The following is a 20,699-nucleotide window of genomic DNA, read 5'->3' as shown; positions in this document are numbered from 1 at the left end:
GCAACATGGGTGCTCCTGGAGGATGTCATTCTAAGTGAAGTAAGCCAGAAAGAGAAAGAAAAATACCATATGAGATCGCTCATATGTGGAATCTAAAAACAAACAAACAAACAAAGCATAAATACAAAACAGAAACAGACTCATAGACATAGAATACAAACTTGTGGTTGCCAAGGGGGCGGAGGGTGGGAAGGGATAGACGGGATTTCAAAATTGTAGAATAGATAAAATAAGATTATACTGTATAGCACAGGGAAATATACACAAGATCTTATGGTAGCGCACAGAGAAAAAAAATGTGACAATGAATATATATATGTTCATGCATAACTGAAAAATTGTGCTCTACACTAGAATTTGACACAACATTGTAAAATGATTATAAATCAATAAAAAATGTTATATTATTAAAAAAATTTTCCTAATAATTTTTCTTCCTTCTTAATTCTCAGTAGAGCACTATAATGGGGCAGTGTCCACTCCTATAGAATTGAATTTGACTGTACTTTCATTAATTGATAACACCTTACATTCCTTCCTTCCCTCTTTTTATACTCACGGATATTAAGTACCTTACATTTGCCAGGTGTTGGATTTGGTGAAGGAACACTAGTGACTGACAGACACAGTAATGGCATTACAGGGCTTAGCGTGTGGGCATTTTTTAGAAATGTTAAATATCTGAATAAATATATGATTAAAAACTGCAGTAAGGCTAATGAAGGAAAGGCACAGGGGACTATGAGAATATACTTGGGGACTAATGTGGATGTGAAGCAAAGTCCGGGAAGACTTCTATGAGGAAGAAATTTGTGAGCAAAACCTAGAGAATGAGTAAGGTTATCCTGGTAAAGGGCTAGAGGTCAGTGGTTACTCAGAGGGACGAGCATGTGGGAGGCACAGCTTTCACAGTGCAGCTGAGACAAGGCTAGGGCTACAGGAGCGTAGAAAGTGCAGAGAAAGAGTTGACATGGGACCCCACACTTAGTCTAAGAACAAAATGAGATAACTGATAGACTTTAAAAAGGAGATAGAAGGAGGCTATCATTCTTGGCTGATATTAAAAAATGGTTTAGAGGAGGACAAGAATGGATTCAGGAAACAGAATTATGTCAGTCTGAGCAAACGATGACGTGATGTTGGTGGCTTAGGTTTGAGTGGTGGCTCTGAAGTCAGAGGGAACTGTCTAAACTTAAAATATGAACTTGACATGACTTTTTGAAGTATTGGAAACCTCAGGTAATTTTCCTCAAGTCCTTTCTCTACTCATCTACAGTTTTATATTTTTCTACCACACTCTGTTATATAAAGTCATGATCCTCTGTATTGGTCCCTCTCCGTTCCCATTCCCACGTATCCTAAAAGACCTACGAATCCCCACTGGCTTGGCTAATCTCTTAGAGTTATATGACCCACGTTTTAAATTAGTGATGACACCAAAACAACTCAGCATTCCAAAGGGCATATGTGTTTTCAAAATTTATTTTCTGTATATGAAAGTGCTTAAAAACACACTTCCAAGCTCTAAAACTTAACTCCTGTTCACAGTAAAATGAGATTACATGAAAAATGTTTAACCTTCTTACCATCCTCCCAGGTTTCAAAATCATGCATTTATATATAAGACTTGGCTTAAAAAATTGTAGAATAGATAAACAAGATTACACTGTATAGCACAGGGAAATATACACAAAATGTTATGATAACTCACAGAGAAAAAAATGTGACAATGAGTGTATATATGTCTATGAATGAATGAAAAATTGTGCTGAACACTGGAATTTGACACAACATTGTAAAATGATTATAAATCAATAAAAAATGTTAAAAAAAATTCTTCCTTGTGAATGAGTTTAACTTTCCTCAGGTCTATTTTAAAAAGCAAGGAAACACTTTCCACACCAGATTCTATTACCAATAATGGTCAGCTCCTGAAACACCATGTCCATTGCCCTAGGGTTTCCTTCTTACCATTTCAATCCACCTCCCCAGTAAAATTAACCTAACCTATTTGAATGTATAATCTCACATGAACGCACTCCCCCTCTAAACACACACACACTCACACACCTTTTGCTAAACAGCCACAAGTTGACACTATTAGAAATAATACATTTCCAGTTTGGACCTCAGTCTGCCAAATATTTTTCTGGAGGAAATATGCATGAGATAATTTCTTCAGATATACAAATCAAGAGCGACTTCTACCTTCACTGGAGTTGGGATAATGTACTGAAAGCTGCCTTCAGCTCTGTTTTATAACATTCGTGCTTTTCTCCCCCAAAACAAGATATCCCCCATTTTCCTTTCCATCATCTGTACGAACCTTACCCCTCCTTTAGGAGTTAACCTATCTCAGTTCTTCCATATGGTCTTTCCTTAATTTTTCTATGTAGTTAAATAAGCTTCAATAAAATTTTAATATATTCAAGTCCTCTCTTCCTAATCAAAAATAATATTCATTAAAGATAAAAATCTATATCCTTCAGTATGTCTATATCCAGCACTATATCCATCTATGGTCTTGGACACAGGATGATGTGTAAATTATTCTCATTGATTGATAGCTTATGTCAGATAATGTTGTCAAATCAAGTGTGACAACTAAATAACATTCAAAACACTTAATTTTTAAAATTTTATCAGGTACTTTTCACATTCTTATTTAAAATACAAATTCCTAGTGAAACACAGGATATTAGTTTTATATTGCTGCCTTAACAAATTATCATAAATATGGAGGTTTAACATATCACAAATTTATTCCTTCACATTGGGTCATACATCTGAGTTGACTCAGTTGAGTTCTGTGCTTTGGGTTTCAGAAGACTGAAATCAAGGTTGTCACTGACTGGGATTTTACTGGGAGACTCTGGGAAGAATCCACTTTCGGGTTTATTTAGGCTGTCAGCAGAATTCAGTCCCATGTGGTGGAAGGGCAGAGGCTCCAGCTTTCTGACTCAGTTCTCTGGTCAGAGCCACCGTCAGGTTTTAGAAGTTGCCTACCTTCCTTAATTCCTTGGCTAACGATCCCCTCCATCTTCCAGGCCATCAGTAGCACAATAACTCTTTCTTTTGCTTCAGATCTCTGACTCTTGCTTCTGCTGTCTCTCTTCTCTGGTTTCCTTCTGTTGCTCTCTTTGGCCCTCCTCTTTACTCTTTCAGGGTGTATAAGATGATACTGAACCCACTTGGGTAATCCAGGATACTTCCTCTAGGGTCATCTGACTGCATTTTCAGAGTTCCTTCAAAGCAACACCTAGATGAGTATGTGACGGAATAAGCAGGGGGCAGGAATACTGTAGGGTTACCTTTAGAAGCCTGCTTACCACACGCAGGACTCAAAAAGCTGCTCAGGTGATTTTGACGGTTAGCCGGGTTTGGGAACCATCTCACCAAATAACTGGTGAGGGCAACAGTTAATTTGGGATGTACATAGATATAGCTGATAAAAGACTGGGATCATAGGTAATGGTCATACAGAGTGGAAAACTTTAACTTGATTTCACCAAGTCAATTTAAATTGGCCATAAATACGTTTACATCCCTATTCACATGCTAACCCTAAAAAGAAAAGAAAGGGAAATAAAAATTAAAACCAAGAAAATTAAAGAAATGTGATTTTTTTCTTTTCTTTCCAAACCAATTGTCCTAAAGTTCCAGTCAACTGGATATAAGAGAAGTTTCTATATATCTGGCCATTAAGTTTATTCAGTTAATCACAACCCTATAATTCTAGTCATTACATTGGCTGAAAAACCAGTGCACACAATCTTTATCCTGGAAGCTTTCACAGTAGCTTATTTTATGGGCTTTATTGGAGTTTATATTTCAGCTATTGACATATTTCTCATACTCTTGTTCCATTTATTTTTACATTTCTGAGGTAGTCTCATTTCAATCCTTCTTTGTTTAGATCTTTAAACCAACTCCACACTAATCAAGAGATGAGGAGAGCTTAGATAACAGGTTGAAGGGCCATCTGAGTACACTGGTCAGAGTTCTCCAGAGAAACAGAACCAACAGTATATATACACACATAAAGAGAGTCAGAGTGACACAGAGAAACAGAGACAGAAACAGAGAAAACATTACAGGCAATGCACAAGGCTACAATTACAGAGGCTGACAAGTCCCAAGATTTGTAATCAGCAAGCTAGGTAGAGCCACTGGTGCAAGTTTCCATCTAGATCTGCAGACCTGAGATTCAGAAAAGATGATGATGCAGTTCCAGTCCAAATGCTGGCAAGCTGGAGACCCAGGAAGAGCTGTTATTTCAATTTGAGTCTAAAGATGGGAAAAGTCTGAATCTCCCACTTAAGGCAATTGGACATGAGAAAATTCCTCCTTACTCATGGAAGGATCAGTCTTTTTGTTCTATTCAGACCTTCAACTGATTGGATGAGGCCCACCTACATTAGGAAGGGCAGTATGCTTTACTCTGTCTACCTGTTCAAATGTTAATTTTATCCAGAAACACACTCATAATACTGTCTGACCAAATATTTAGGAAATCTGTGACCCAGTCACGTTGGCATATAAAATTAACTGTCATACTGTGATAGGCTGAATAACAGCCTCCAGAGATACTTACGTCATTGTCCCTGGAACCTGTGAATATTATCTTGTATAACCAAGGAAATCTTGCAGCTATGATGAATTTAAGGATCTTGTGCTGGACAAATTATCTTGGACTATCTGGATGGCCCCTCAATGTAGTCGCAAGGGTTCTTATAAGAGGGGGACAGAGGGAGGCATTACTAGAGTAGAAATCAATATAATCACTGAAACAAGGTATTATACTGCTAACTTTGAAGACAGAGGAAGGGGTTATGAGCCAAGAAATACAAGGAATGCAGCTCTAGAATTGGAAAAAATGAGAAAATGGGATTCTCCCCTTGGAGCCACTGGGGAGACCATAGCTCTGCCAATACCTTGATTTCAGCCCAATGATACTGACTTGGACTTCTGGCCTCCAGAACTACAAGAGAATAAATGTATGTTGTTTTAAGTTGCCAAGTTTGTGAATCTGCTATAGCAGTGATAGTAAACTACATCTTATGTAGAAGCATCAGCAGATGACAGTATTTATGTTCTTTATTTCATGGGAATATCTCGTCTTCTCATCACTGCTCCATCCCCGTCTCCTGCCTACCTATTCCTTCCTATCACAGGTCAATCTGAATGCCAGGGAAAGAAAGGGAAGGGGTTGTTTCTCCTGACTCCTGTATAGCTCAGTGATTCAGTCTCTATTAGGGAAAGGATATAAAACTTCCTTTTATCCACTCCATTCAAGCAATTTATGTCATAGTATTTTCATTGTTTAACCTTTAAAATACGATCAGTATTATCCAACCATACATATTAATCAAAGTCCAAGCATAAAACACAATTCCAGTTCAGATGGTTCACTATAACAAAGGAACTAATTACAGAAATGTAAGTAGAGTTAAGGGAATTGACAAGGTATACTGTGGCACCTAGAGATCAGCAAAAATTGAAAGCTGTTGTCAAGCTTAGACCTGAAGGAACCAAGAGGGAAGCTAGTGACACCAGCAGGGAGAGATGGGGAGGATCTGCTGTCATGAGTTATAATCGTGGAGGGGCATGGCTACTACTACACAACGTGTCTAGAAGAGGCAGAGTACAGGGAAGACGCGTAACAACACAGCTGTCTTCCTCCCTCTAAGCTTCTGCTGAGGCCTCCCATTAGCCACACTCAACCAAAATCTGGAGGGCCAGGCAAGGTGATGGAGTTCATAAAGTTTTCCCTCTTGTGTCATAAAGAGCAAATCAGGATTTAAAACTACATCTGGTGGGGATGAGCAGAAGAAAACAGAACAACAGGCATATTACAGAATCACAGAATGGTAGAATTAAAAGAGAAGGGAGTTCAAGATTTGTAGCTACAGACATATATATATATAAAATAGATAAATAATTTTATATCATATAGCACAGGGAGCTATATTCAATATCTTGTAATAACTTATGGTGAAAAAGGATATGAAAATGAATATATGTATATTCATTTATGACTGAAGCATTGTGCTGTGCACCAGAAATTGACACAACATTGTAAACTGACTATACCTCAATAAAAAAAAAAAAAATGCAACAAAATTTTTTTAAAAAGGGGGAAAACAAAGAAAAGCAAGTGAAATTGGCCAATTTCTTTGTCTTATAGGTGAGAGGTCTTGACTAAGGTCCTGGTTGGAATGTCTGTACAAATGCAATGTACAGCTTGGACATGCTGAATTATGTCTACATGCAGAGTTGTCTTTTTAACAGTGATCTGATTTCTTACCACAAGTAGTTAAAACCTACCTTCATTTGTCTCTTAGTCAGTTCTTCTGAGACTACCAGAGACTTTGAGGTTTTCTGAGGCAAACTCGAAGTGTTTTATTGAATTAGGGGAGGGACTTTCAAGCTCTGGGACCTAAATTCTTCACTACGATTGTGAAAAGAGCAGCCTAAGTGGGATTTGCAGACATGTTCACTGGAGACAAAACCACTTTGCCCACCAAGGATTATACAAAGACAGGGATATGCAGTATCAAATGCTAGAAACTCAGATAAATCTAACCCTCAATGATTTGGAATGATTTGGGAAGTTTCGTTTTAAGCTGATGCACAAAGCATTCAGATATCTGAAACCTTAGAAAATCATAGGCGTCACTTGTCTGGAAAATATTCAGATATCTTGGCAGAAAAAAATGTGGATCCAGTGGATATGAGTATTCAGGCTAACTGCTCCCTTCTCATCAAGCACAGACGATTTTTGATTTTAGTCTAATCGCTTTAATAACCCATTGCCTCACCTCCCTTGAGATGGAAGACAGCAGGCACTTCAGAAGATACCGAGAGGCCCTCTGCCGTCTATGCGTCACTGTTACGGTGCAAAGAGTCTGCAGAAGGTACACAAGTCAGGTAGATGTGGGCAGTTTAAAGCAGGCATGTTCAAGTAAGCATAGCAAATACAGTTTGGGTGCCCCCTCTAGAAGTGTGTCAAGATAAATAAACTAGCATGTATTGGACCCAATATCATGAAAGGTGGGAAGGGGAAGATGGAAAGCAAAGAAAATCTGGTTTTCAAACATTCAGAAGAGAATATGGCTTAATGGATGAGCTGGTAGGAGTCTAAGGAAAGAGTAATTAGCAGAGAGAGAGAGACATAGAGAGAAAGAATACTCAAGAAAGTAACATTTAATCTTTCATTTTGGTGTGGGGAGGAGGTAATTAGGTTTACTTATTTTTAGAGGAAGTACTGGGGATTAAACCCAGGACCTTGTGCATGGTAACCATGTGCTCTACCAGTTGAGCTACACTCTCTCCCACCAAGAGGGAGAGAAAGAGAACATTAAATGTTCTTGAAAGAAACAAGGGAAGAAAAACTCCTACTTCTTCATCTGTCTCTGGGAGTCATATCAGTTTGACTGAGATTTGTCTCATGATTGAAGCATTTAGCACAGTGCCTTGTGCTTTCTAGATACTTGATATTTATTAAACATGAAATGAATTAGAAAAATGTCCGTGATCCACTCTTCCAGACCACCCCACTCAACCAATGGTGGGTGTAGACAATAAGTTCATATCAAGCATCTTCCCGGTGCCGCACACGCTGAACTGTGAAGAAGAGGGGCAGCATCTTCTCCTTTCACTGTCTAGAGGAGTCTATCCACTGAGCATATTTAGAAAAACAAAGTGGTATATGAATACATGGCATCTGAAAGCTCTTTATGAATGGAAAATACTGTACAAATGGTAGGATTACAAACTGCACATGGGATGGTGGAGACTATGAGTGCCATGGCAAGTCTGAAAGAGAAACTCACTATTTGTAGGTCCATGTGCGAGAGGATTCCCTAGGACCTCACCATTCCATTACCAGAAGAAAAAAATTCTCATTTGCCTGTCAGGTACTTGGAGCTCCATATATGTTTGATAAAGTTCTGTGCATTGAAGAGCGCTGATACCAGTGAGGAAGACTTCTTGAAAGACTTAATATTTCATGTCAGCAGGCCTTGGAGGATGAGCAGCATTCAGGTATGTGGGGAACTGGGGTGAGGAGGTAATGTGGAGAAGGAAAGGGCATGGTGTTTGAATTGCTTGGAGCAGTTACATGGGAAAGAGAGTACATTTTAGGGAGCCACAGGGACATTTCATTAAACATTTATAGAAAGATGAATTACATTAACTTTGATGAGTCTAGAGAAATAGAATATAAAATTGTGATATGGTTACAGATTAGTTGTCTACTGTCCTTGACTCAGTTTGTTAAATGTCTGACTGTTTGATGGTCCACACGTTCTCTAATCTCCGTTTTTGCTTTCAGTGAGCCACTGAGGGGAAGGGTCAAGCCCTGCCAGGGGGTTTGTCCCAAGCTGAGATTCCTTCAGGCTCATTTCAAATGACTCTGTCATTCCCTGCAGCCAATTTTCCTTTTGACCTTAAAGTCCCCAGTTTCCTTCTCAGGACCTCCCACATTTTAGCTGAAGGGCTCTGGCAACTGGATTTGGATTCAGCCTCCTCTCTTTTCTCACAGTGAGTTTTCTGCCAGGGATATGTGGGCAACCCACCAAGTCCTCTTGTGTTCAAGCATTGCCCTGCTGCCAAAGAACTCTGCTCAAAGTCATCTCTTCCTACAGGCAGCTGGCCCTCCCCTGGAAGGGTGTTATGCTCCATTCATGCTCTGTGCTTTGTGCAGCTGTCACACATCCAGTCACTTCCACTCAGACAGGTACATTTTTCTAAGGAAGACTTCAGTGGAGGAGAACAGGAGCCCTAGTATGTGAGTCATTTGTTCTGTGTGTCCTTCCAAGGCACAAAAGCTGCCTGCTTTGCATATCTTGGACCACACGAACTTACTCATCGTCTTAGGGAGAGTGAGCAGGCTTTGTTTACCTGCGGATTTGAAACTGTCTCTGTTCCTAGGAAAGTGGCATTCGAAGCTGCCCTAGGTCTAGATTTTTCTGTCATTATGCCTACTTTTCCTCTGAACCTTACCACTGCCTAGTTATCCATTATTGGAAAACCATTTTATCTCAAGATGACTTAACTTCTCAATGCAGATAACAAAATCCGCTGTCTCCTTCGTGGGGTTTTTTAAGAGCATGAAACGTATTGATGGCGGCAAAGCGCTCTGCAAGCTGTGTCGGTAGTTTCCCAATGCAAATGTTCCCTGGGTTGAACAGGTAAGGTTATTAACTGCAGAATTAGTCATTTAATATACACGGTAATGACATCACTTAACTGACCTAAAAAGTTTAGCAGTAGAATATTAGACTACGAGATCTCTGATTTTTCTCCTCTAACACTAGTAACTGATAACTTTCTGAGTTTTTTTTCCTTCCATAGGGAGAACATGTTCACAGCTAAGTGTGAGACCCAGAATTTGTCCTGATTACTCTGCTTCTCCATCTCAGTGCTGATTTTATTGACAGCCCCAGAAAAGATCCATGAAATTGGTTGAATACCTAGTCTGTGAAGTATTGTGTTCATGCTATGAGCACCAAAGTGAATAAGATGTATGCAGATCCTTCCATCAAACACCAGTGTGATTATTCAGGGGAAATCCTGTTGTAATCTCCTAAAGGTACTCTCATTTAACTCTGCTACCTCCTGCACCTTGCAAGTTCTAGACACAAAGCAGATTAAGTGATCAATTAATCAATGGGTTGACAGTTCTGACATCTCTACAAATGCCAGACTCTCCACAGCAGGCTGGGCTTCTCAGTCATCTCAACCCAGGGAGAGGATGAGTAGAGGTGAATACAGATTGTACGCAGACTGAATAGTGGTCTAATTGTGTTACCGTAAGTCTGAATACAGAGATAATTAGCTTAAACGACTGTGGAATACAGAAACTATATCATAGCTCCACATTTATTTTTATGAAATCAGTTAGCAGCAAATGAAGCCCATTGAAATGAACAGAAGCTAATTGGAAGTAATAGAGAATTACCTGAACATATATTGCCAGTAAATTAAATTAATTGAAGGTAATTGATAGTGACTGGAATTAATAAAAGTAATGGAAACAAATTGTACTTAATTGAAATTTATTGAAATTGAATTAAACTCAATAACTCAAAGTCTATTAAATTTAATAGATTCTAATTGATATTAATTATGGACAATGCTTAATAATAACATACCATTCTTCAAGGCCTCCAGCTGCACTTGCACATTACCATTGTCTTTAACATGGAAAAATAAATTCTGAGAAAACAAATGCATTCACAGGGATGCTGCTTTAGAATTTTAGATTTCTCTGTGGAGCAGCTGAATTGGAAGAATTCAATTCTGATAACAGAGCTTCCCCTGAAGACTTAGAAGATAAAAACTGTTTTACTTCTTTTAGGAAGGAGCATTTTATTAGAGTCTAATGAGAACATTTTACCTGTTAAAACACTAGCTTTGATTTGATAAATACTCTTGCAGGACATGTTGTATTTAGCACCTGCCATCTTTACAGCAGTGTTGTCAGATTCCTTTATTTCATTTTAAATTAATTTTTCTTTCTTTTTTTCTCCCTCAGTTACAAAGGATCCACAAAAGCTGAGGGGTTTTCATGGATGTGCTAGAGGATGCAAGGACTTGCACTTTCAGCTTCTTCTTCCTCAGCTTCAGGCATTTGGAGAAAAAAAAAATGCTGGATTTTCTGTTATGGAATTATATCAGCTGGGTCCTTCTACTTTAGCAACTGTAACAGTTAATGCATGAACTTTTTTATATATGTATTTTTTTATTGATGCATAGTCAGTTTACAAAGTTGTGTCAATTTCTGATGCACAGCACAGATTCACTTATACATGAACATACACATATTCATATTCTTTCTCACTGTAAGTTACTATAAGATATTGAACACAGTTCCCTGTGCTATACAATATGAATCTATCTGTAATATATATATATATTAGTTAACATCTGCAAATCTTGAACTCTCAATTAATCCTTTTCCAACTCTTCTCCCCCAGTAACCATAAGTTTGTTTTCTATGTCTGTGAGTCTGTTTCTGTCTTGTAAATAAGTTAGTCTTCTTTTTAGACTCCACATATAAGTAATATTATGTAGTATTTTTCTTTCCCGTTCTGCCTTATTTCACTTAGAATGACAATCTCCAGGTCCATCCATGTTGCTGCAAATGGCATTATTTTATTCTTTTTTAAGGCTGAGTAGTATTCCACTGTGTAAATATACCACAACTTCTTCATCCAGTCATCTGTTGATGGACATTTAGGTTGTTTCCATGTCTTGGTTATTGTATACAGTGATGCTATGAACACTGGGGTGCATGTGTCTTCAAATTAGTGTTCCCTCCTGATATATACCCAGGAGTAGGATTGCTGAATCATATGGTAAGTCTATTTTTAGCTTTTTGAGGAATCTCCATATTGCTTTGCATAATGACTGCACCAAACTACATCCCCACCAACAGTGTAAGAGGGTTCCCTTTCTCCACAACCTCTCCAGCATTTATTGCTTGTGGACTTTTGAATGATGGCCATTCTGACTGGTGTGAGGTGATAAATCATTGTAGTTTTGATTTACAGTTTTCTGGTAATTAGCAATATTGAGCATTTTTTCATGTGCTTATTAGCTATTTGTATAGCTTCATTGTAGAATTGTTTGTTTAGGTCTTCTCCCCATTTTTGGATTGTGTTGCTTGATATTTTCACTTATTAAGTTGTATGAGCTGTTTATATATTCAGGAAATTAAGCCTTTGCCAATCTCATCTTTTGCAAATATTTTATCCCATTTTTAGGTTTTCTTTTTGTTTTGATTATGGTTTCCTTTGCTGTACAAAAGCTTGTAAGTCTAATTAGGTTCCATTTTTTAATTTTTGCTTTTATTTCTATTGCCTGGGTAGGATGCCCAAGGAGAACATTGCTAAGATTTATGTCAAGTAATGTTTGGCCTATGTTTTCTCCTACAAGGTTTATCGTGTCTTGTCTTATGTTTAAGTCTTTAAGCCATTTTGAGTTTATTTTAGTGCATGGTGTGGGGCAGTGTTCCAACTTCATTGATTTATATGCAGCTGTCCAGTTATCCCAATACCATGTACTGAAGAGACTGTCTTTACTCCATTGTATGTTCTTGCATCCTTTGTCAAAGATTAATTGGCCAAAAATTGTCGGTTCATTTCTGGGCTTTCTATTCTGTTCCACTGATCCAGATTTCTGTTTTTGTACCAATACCATGCTGTTTTGATTACTGTAGCTCTGTAGTATTGTCTGAAGTCTGGGAGGTTTATTCTTCCAGTTTCATTTTTTTCTTCAGTAATGCTTTGACAATTCTGGGTCTTTTGTGATTCCATATAAATTTTATGATTATTTGTTCTAGTTCTATGAAAAATGTCCTGGACAACTTGATAGGGATCACTTTAAATCTGTAGATTGCTTTGGGTAGTATGGCCATTTTGACAATATTAATTCTTCCAATCCAAGAACATGGGATATCTTTCCATTTCTTTAAGTCATCTTTAACTTCCTTAGTGAATGTTTTGTAGTTAGTTCTCTGCATATAATTCTTTCACTTCCTTGGTCAGATTTATTCCTAAGTATTTTATTGTTTTGGATGTAATTTTGAAAGTGATTTTTTCATTTCCCTTTTCTGATATTTCATTGTTAGTGCAAAGAAATGCAACTGATTTCTGTATGTTAATTTTGTGTCCTGCTACCTCGCTGAATTCTTTTGTAAGCTCTAGTAGTTTTTGTGTGGAGTCTTTAGGGTTTTCTATATATAGTATCATGTCATTTGCATATAATGACAATTTTGTCTCTTCTGTTCCCATTTGGATCTTTTCTCTCTTTTTCTTGCATAATTGCTATGGCGAGGACTTCTAATACTATACTGAATAAAAGTGGCAAGAGTGGGCATCCTTGTCTTGTTTCATATTTTATTGAGAAGGCCTTCAACTTTTCACAATTAAGTTCTGGTGGTTTATATCCTTCATGTTTTCACCGACCTTGATGCTTACTGAATAGCATTGCTTTGGGAAAAATTAATTTTCTCTCAAGAGAGCTGCATCAAATTTATTTCACATGAAATATTTATTAAGTGGTTAGAGGACTGAAGATGATGTTCACCACGCAGAGCAGGAATAACTGCCAAACCACTCAGCTTACATCAGGAGAAGCCCAGGATTCAGTATGTAAATCAGTAATTCTCATGCTAGCTATGTGTCAGAAGCATCTGTGTGACATCCTGAAAATGTTCTGGTCAGAGGAAAGGCCCAGGCATAGTATTTTCTCAAATCTCCAGGTGATTATGAAGCAAAATTAGGGAGAACCAGTAGGCTAAATGAAGATTTGTCTTAGACTTCTGCCTCCTTTTCCTCCTGTCTGTTTTTAATTTTCCCCAGCCCTGGAGATCTTGGGCCAATTTTTTCATCCGTCTTTGTTTTAAAAATTGCTTGTAGATGCTCAGTTACTTTTGTTTTGTTTTGCTTTTTCATTTTCATTTTTTTTACTGAAGCATAGTTGACTTACAGTGTTTCAGGTGTCCAGCAAAGCGATTCAGTTATATATATATTCTTTTCTCCACAGCAGGCTATGCATATATGTGTGTGTGTGTATTCTTTTTTTAACAGATTATTTTCTGTTATAGGTTATTACAAGATATTGAATATAGATCCCAGTAGGTCCTTGTTATCTGTTTTGTATATAGTAGTGTGAATCTGATAATTCCAAATTCCTACTTTATCCATTACCCCTTTCCCCTTTGGTAACCACAGATTTGTTTTCTATGTCTGTGAGTCTATTTCTGTTTTATAAATATGCTCATTTGTATCTTTGTTTAGATTCTACATATAAGTGATACCATATGGTATTTTTTCTCTGTTTGACTTACTTCACTTAGTATGATCATCTCTAGGTCCTTTTATGTTGCTTCAGATGGCATTATTTCATTATTTTTTATGGCTGACTAGTATTCAATTGTATGTATATATACCACAACTTCTTTATCCATGTATCTGTCAGTGGACATAGAGGTTGCTTCCATGTCTTGGCTATCATAAATAGTGCTGCTATGAACATTAGAGTGTGCATATCTTTTCAAATCAGTTTATTTCTTTTCTGGATATGTGCACAGGAGTGGGATTGGTGGATGGTAAGGAAACCATAGTCAAAATGAAAAAACAACCTATGGAGTAGGAGAAAATATTCGGAAACTATGTGACTGACAAGGGATTAATTTCCAAAATAAACAGACAGCTTATACAGCTTAATATATTTTTTAAAACCCAATCAACAAATGAGCAGAAAACCTAAATAGATATTTCTCCAAAGAAGACATACAATTAGCCAATAGGCATATGAAAAGATGCTCAAAATTACTAATCAGAGGAATAGAATTCAAAACTACAATGAGGTACAATCTCACACTGATCAGAATGGCCATCATCAAAAAGTCTACAAATAATTAATGCTAGAGAGGATGTAGAGAAAAGAGAACTGTCCTACACTGTTGGTGGGAATGTAAATTGGTGCAGCCACTATGGAGAGAACAGTATGGAGGTTCCTTTAAAAACTGAAAATAAAGACATGATTAATTTTAAAGGATAAGTAGCTCATAAAAATCTAGACTACATTTACTCTCAAAGGAAATTTAACACAGATCAAAATTTTATGAGAATTTTAGGCACGAGTAAGTAGGATGAGATAAAAGCTCCAGAGCCCCAGAAACCTTTGAGCAATCCCTGGTCAGACACACAATGACTTCACTGACTAGAGGATTCCTTCTCATCCATACTTCTTTACAACCCATGCTGAGGAATTAATACTGGCTTCTCAGTGAGGACTTTGTAATTTTAAAATACTTTCTCTTATGGTAGGGGAGCACCAACATGTATTTCAACAATATGTGTATGATTTAACCAGTATCTCTTTAAATTTTCTCAAAAATCATAAATATTCAAAACCTTTAACTCTACTGTACAAATGTACACATTTTAATATAAATAGTTCATTGGACCATTGGGCACAGAGCCGTAACAGGATTTGGATCTGGGTATCTGTTTAAACGTGAATCTTCCTGTCTACAAGATGTTGTCTAATCTTTAGTCAGGACAACTACAATCGAAATGTTAACACTTCATTATCAACATTCAATTCTGCATATATATTTAACAGAGCAAAAGAAATTCCCCCAAACTAAAAGGAATTTCATGAATAAACTAGGCCAGATGCTAATAAGTATAATCAAATATTCAAAATCACATAAGTGGTCACAAGTGGTTCTCCTTGATGTTCCTGTTACAGGGAGACCCTGTGCTTCCTCCTCCCTCCTGTCCTTTCTCCAGGAGCAATGAAGAGGGACGGTTGGATGCATTTCCTACCCTTTCCCCAGAAATGCAGAAAAGTCTACCCCGGTTCTTGATTCTTAAGAAGAAGCATCCTAGGGATGATTAGTTTTTGATTTGTATTTTCAGAAGACTCTGGCTTCTGGAAGTGTGAAATTCCCTAACTTCTAGTGCTCCTCCCTGTGGGAAAAAAGACTGAGCAGCTAGTTTGCAGTGGAAGAAAAAGGCCTGATACAGACATTGATACTTGATTCACTTCTGTATTTCACTTTCATTATTGATCAGGTTATAATTTAGAGAGGGGGGAATTTTAGCTTTTTAAAATATATATATTATGCTTTTGACCAGTTTTTAATCAAGCAATTTATGTGATATTTGTTCCTTGGTTATTATCCTCGTATTATTTGTGAACTTGCGTACTTAACTTACATGAATTCCCTAAGAGACTATTAAATTCCAAAATATTGCATGCTCTTTTAATTAGTTCAATTTACATAAAGAATATTTGTTCTAAAATTTGGTTAGTTTTGCTTTAGTCTTATTTTGAAATGATCTAAGACCTCCTTCTGCCCTTCTTTCCCATTATTCTTTTTAACAAAAAGTTGGATGATTGGGACTGGCTAAATAACTAGATAGATGGGATGGATGGATAGATAGATTTTTTTAAATAAATAAGAATATGCATTTATCCCTGAGAACCCCAAATAACCAACATTTCAAAGAAATTTTAATAATATTAGCATAGGCTTCTGTTTAACACAGCATGTTACTAACTAGCTAACTTGGATCACCTTCAATCTCACAACAATTAAAAACTCTGGATAAACTGTTTATCAATGAACTGGCTAGAAAGCTAAACATTTTTAAGAACCCACAAAATTGAGGAATGCAAATCTAAAATAGTGTGACACTTGCCTAACCTGAGCCCTGGTGAAACTGAACTTTGGTCTTTGCTCCGTGGAGCACTGCAGGCACAGACTGAGCACAACCCAAGGGAGGGATGTAATAGAGATCTTTTGTGTTAAGCTGAGACCACCAACGGCCATACCCTCGCTGTAAGGGTTAATAGGAAATAAACCTTAGAAACAAGCATCTTCATACATCTCATAAAACTTAGCACTTTGTCTTACACATTATGGATGTTCAATACATTTTTTGAATGATTTTTCTTATTAGAACTTACAGAAGGTACTTTTCTGCTTTGAATGCAGCCCATCGAGCATCCTATTGCACCCAGAAATGTGTATAAGCATGTAATCATGATGAAACGCCTCTCATTGGAGTCTGAAGGAAAGAAACCAAATCCATCCCTCAGAAGTCTCCTTTTAGAAATTAAACTTGCAAAAAGTTATGATATCGATGTTACTCATTTATTGATCTGACCATCCAAGAAAATCAAATACAGGAGAATTTTGTTTCTCAACATTTTTCACAAAACCTCTGTCCTGGGGCAGCCCAAACTTTCCTGAGAGTCAGCCCCACTGCATCTATTAAGTATTACGATTTGGATTCTGTACCACAAAAGTCCTGGAAGTTTTGATCTATATTGTCAGTTATGACTTAGTCACCTCAGCATATTTTGGGTTTTCATTTCCCTTTCTTCAGCATATGGTAATGTTGATATTCCATTCTTTTTTAAAACCCTCTTCTTATTCTGGTTCCAATACCCATTTCAAAATAGCCTCCACTCCAACTCTTTCCTAATTTCTTCTTTTGCCTCTCAAATGCTGGGATCAATTTATGGCCCTTGTGGACCTTAATCCCAGTCTCATTTACAGAATTTATCTTATCATTGTAGTATATATTTTTTCATTCGATGCATAAATAAAAAAGTGCCTTCTAGTATCCCGACTATGAGGATCTATTGTTAGCAGTTACCATTGTGCCTTTTCACTGACCTTTGCATCTGACTCTGTTATGCAGAAATCCTTTTGCCACAAAACATAGTACAAGTCATGCAATCTAGGACGCATTCGCCAGACTCATCATTGTAAATTCTCAGAATGCACAGCTGGTTTGTGATTCCCTTTCCACAATAATCCTCAACGGAGAAGATGCTGGTAGTGCATAGTGAACTTTCTTCTTTGACGTCATCCATTCATGAGGAAGTAGGGACTTAGGACCATGAAACACAAATATATGTACCTGTGTGACGATACTATCAAACCCTATTAAGTGAAATATTATGCTCAAGTCAAACTATATATTTTCCTCTTCTTCATCTGTCAATTCTGTAATTTGCCATGAGAGGAAATATAATTATCTAGTTTATAAAGTCTGGTTCTCCATTCCCTCCCTATAATATTGATAATAAGATCCCCCATTGTGTCTTTTCCATAGATCATTCTCTTCAACGAGAAGCAGTACAGAGATATGTGGTTAAAATATGAGTTCCAGGTCCATACAGGTCAGCCCCATCCCTGACTTATGAGTTGTGCAGCCTTGGGCATACTGCTTCAACTCTCTCTACCTCAATATTTTCAATCTTTGAAGTGAGGATAATATTGCCTATGGCATAGAGCTGTTGTGAAAATTAAATAAATTTATTTATGTAAAGAATTTGGCATGGAGTAAAAACTCAAAATACGAGAAATAAATAGGATGTTGATCCCTTTGAGGGCAAGGACAATGTTTGATTTTCTACTGTGTTCTAAGCAAGTCGTTTAAGACTCTAACGCACCAGAACTGAAACTCCTTAATCACAGAGATTTAATCACTCTTCCTTGTTCATGATTTCCCACACTCTGATTTCTTTCTTACTTTTCTCACTGCTCACTGAGCCCATGCTTTATACATAATAGATAAATATAATTCAGAGTGATACTACATGATGCCAAGTCCACATGTCATCTGAATCTGGATGACACTAAAGTTAGTCAATCTAATAAAGCTTCTGAAATTGTTTGTGATTTCAGACCTACAAATTTTATAAGTTATCCCCCCCAAATAGTTTACTAAAACATTTACTTTATTTCTCGTTAGATGTTTTGGTGTCACTGAACATGTCTCCAGAATGAAATCATCACTCAACATCTGAATGTTTGTCTATCCAGGTGTTTTGGATTCTTTGATTGAAAACTTTAATTAGGAGAATTCCCCATTTTTTGAGAGCTTGTTTGGAGGTTCCAGCAGGGGAGTGCAGCTACTCATATACCCTTGATGGAGAACGGACCTTCTCTATCGGGGATGGTCGCCGTCCTCTTCTACCAAGCATGCAGCTTCAGGAGGGACGCATGTGGAGCAGTGAGGGAGGAAGGGGACACCTGCCTAGCAAACCAGATCAGCTGAATCAACCCTGGTGATCAGTGGGGTGACATATTGTCACCAGATTGCCCTCACATCCAGAATTCTCCATTTTTTATCTAAATATTTTTGTTACAAAAGTTTCTGTCTTTTGCTGATTGAAATAATTTTGTGATACTATTTAAAAGTTAATTCCACTTCTTCTCAGGCCTCACAAGCAACTCAACAATCTTGAATTTCTGAAGACTTTTCTTTGAGAAATCAACTTGATGTGAGTTTATAGAGATTTTTATTTTTATTTCTCCAGAAATCAGAAAATTCTTAAATCAGTTTAGCTATAAAAGACTCAGCTGAGTTCTTCTGGAGCATTTAAGGTATAGATACATCAACCAGATTGCCTGGCATTTGATTTACTCATTCTTTACTTTCTTTCAGCCTGAAAATTCAATTTAACCACAGTTAAAACATGGCTTTCTCAGATTTGGTGGAAGAATTGAAAAGCACCTTTTTGTTTTCCATTCTTGGTGCCACCAGGCAGCCAATGTAAACAGCAGCCTGACTGATGACTCCCAACTTCACCAGCTGGCCAGAGAACGGAAAGCTTGGTGCACTGAGCCAGCTAGAAATCAGTAGCTCCATCAGGCGACTTTCTCAGCACTTAAACCATGCTAAAATCCTAATGTATTTCTGATCCCATCTGCTTTTACAAAGGGCCTTAGAGGGGCCTACTTGCTTTCTGAAGAGACAGGTTAACTTTCATGAACAGCTCAGCTCACTTGAAATGGCTGTTCAGATTTTCTAAACTGCCACTTCACATCTTAGTATGAAATACACTTTTGCCCTTTTCAGTAAATTTTAGCAGAATTCTATTCACTGAGTTTCTCTGTCTCCTCTCTCTCTCTCTCTCTCTCTTTCTCTCCTTGAGATAATCCTTAGGGCATTGTAAGAGAAGAGGTGTATCTGAGCTCCTCTACTCCCCAGGAGTTTGATTTCCTTGTGGTAATTACACCCTCCTTCCAAGATGCTTTATACCATTATTATTGGTGCCTTATCGATCGAATGTGACAGAGGTATCTGACGATACAATTGCTTCACCTTATCATGCTTTAACAAATAACATTGGAAGGATGACTTCTGAAGTAAGTCTGTCTAAAGAGGCCAAGCACCCAAAGAGAAAGGGCCTGTCATACACCTCCTGTTAATCTGAAGAGCTGGAGGTAAGCAGCAGAAACATTAAAATCAGGTGTTTTGCCACGAGTGATTAAACAAAACAGGGTGCATCAAACAAGACAGGGTGTATCAGAGCACAGCGCCCTCTTCAGCTACTTAAAGAGCAGATTGCTTATCCCAGTGTGAACATTTAGCAGTTAAGTGTCTTTTGAGGCATGGACCTGAGATTTGTTGTTTCTCTTTTTCTAGGCTTATCCCTGACCTTGTATCTAACGTAATTGCTGTAAAGGTGAATCAATATGTGTTTGAATCATTGGCCATTAAACAAAGAATGAGCTTCCCATGATCACTGATTTAATAACATCTGATAATTATTTCTCTCATTCACTTTCTTGGAGGTTCCCAGCTTTTCCCTTCAGCTTTTTGTATGTCCAAGGACCGTATTGATTACTACTTGACAGATCATTCTGATTATAATTAAAAGCCATCATTGTATACATGCAGAGCTCCTTCTTTTAATGGTGTGGTGACATGCTTATGACCTAACTAAGAAATCATCTTCAGAATATAGCCGTGGTGGAGAACACTGTTAAGCAAAGAATACTCTAAGCAATCTTGAACTGTCCATTCAAAGAAAAATGGTACCTGGATCGGAGGCTTCATAGGGCATAGTGCAAGAAATAAGTTTGGCAGTGTAGGCTGGGGCAGGCACCATGTGCTGAGCACTGTGTTAGGTGTTGTCCTCTCCAAATTGAGGACAGTGCCTGCCACAAAAAGCAGTATTCAAAGTATGTGGAATAGATGGATGAATTAATGAAGGAGCCAAGTCAGTTAGAAAATTTGAGGAGACTAAACACTAAATCATTTGGAAACAGATTAAATAAACTAATTCGCTAAAAAAAATCCAGACATTGTAAATGTTTAAAAATATTAGACAGTGTTATTATTCAATTGTTGTTTCATTGTTTAGTCTGT

Source organism: Camelus bactrianus, chromosome 30, assembly GCF_048773025.1.
Source record: "Camelus bactrianus isolate YW-2024 breed Bactrian camel chromosome 30, ASM4877302v1, whole genome shotgun sequence".
Lineage (NCBI taxonomy): Eukaryota > Metazoa > Chordata > Mammalia > Artiodactyla > Camelidae > Camelus > Camelus bactrianus.
Note: the sequence above shows the minus strand (reverse complement) of the source record.